This window comes from Cyprinodon variegatus, unplaced genomic scaffold (assembly GCF_000732505.1).
Source record: "Cyprinodon variegatus isolate N-32 unplaced genomic scaffold, C_variegatus-1.0 Scaffold79, whole genome shotgun sequence".
Taxonomy (NCBI): Eukaryota; Metazoa; Chordata; class Actinopteri; order Cyprinodontiformes; family Cyprinodontidae; genus Cyprinodon; species Cyprinodon variegatus.
In genome coordinates this window covers 1,090,218-1,091,351 of record NW_015150532.1, presented here as the reverse complement: position 1 = coordinate 1,091,351, position 1,134 = coordinate 1,090,218, and the positions used below count along the sequence as shown (strand labels likewise).

General features: G+C 32.7%; 1 protein-coding gene across 2 annotated transcripts in view; it reads right to left on the bottom strand.

Moving 5' to 3' along the window:
• The window catches only part of ipp (intracisternal A particle-promoted polypeptide), an 11,775-nt gene that overhangs the window by 8,465 nt on the left and 2,176 nt on the right, over positions 1 to 1,134 (bottom strand). The gene's annotated exons all lie outside the window — the stretch shown is intronic.

Below are 1,134 nucleotides of genomic sequence, written 5' to 3'. Positions count from 1 at the left end.
CGTGCATCCCTATTAATAATTAAAAAAAAAATCCCAAGTTTAAACATTTCTGACCAAGAAAGATGGGAACTTAAAAAAGAAAAACCTGCCTCAGACCTCCTGAAGGAGCTCAAGACTTCTACAGATCAGATGGAAGTACATGTTTACATGACAAAAACTATTAGCATGGGTGGAAAAAAGAAAAACATCAGAATTGCAATTTTGCAGTTTGCTACAAGCTATATAGGAGAAACTGTAGACAGGTAAATATTTTTTTTGTCATGAACATGCCAATCCCACAGCAATGGACGCATCATGCTGTGGGGATGCTATTTTCCTCAAGCTGATCATAGTTGGTGTTAAGAAAGATGAAGCTACATAAATGCATTGCTTTCCTTAAATAAAATCTGTTAGAAATAGGGCTGAAACAATGAATGAGATCAATGACGTAACGACGCAACAATAGGCACATACGCAACATTATCTGGGCGGGCCCCATATGAAGTACGACACGTGATAAAGGTTCAGGATACGGTGACAGCTCCATAAATCGGCCAAGAAGAAACAATTATGCAATTCTCAGTAGTATCTGATCACACATCACACACGGAAAAAACCTGAGTGAAGTTGGCCCCCCCACATCTTCTTCAAATCAGACAAAATTGCTGTCAAACGTTTGTGCAGCAAAAATTTTCATTTGAGCCGCTATCATTTTTTTTACAGTTTAAAATTATATAATCATAGGTTAGCAACTTATAATTTATATGAAATTCAGAGTTTCAGAATTAATAAATGTTCACTGACCTCTGATGGCTTCCACAAACAATTATTAATATCATTAAAATGATAGCAGTACAAAAAATGTATATATTTTAAAATATGCATTTTCAAATTTTTTAATATATTTATTTTAAATATTTTACATTTAAAATTTATTCTAAAATTTTATATTTTTGTATGGCAAAAATGTTCATTTGCACTGCTGTCATTTCCATGATATTCATAATATTTTGTAGAGGTCATCAAAGGTCAGTTAACATCTGTTTTTGCTGCACAAACGTTTGACACTAATTTTGTCTAATTTGACCTTGTGACCTTTAAATTTTCATTAATATCTTCAAAGCCAAAGCAGCACAAACAAAAATTTTTAATGCA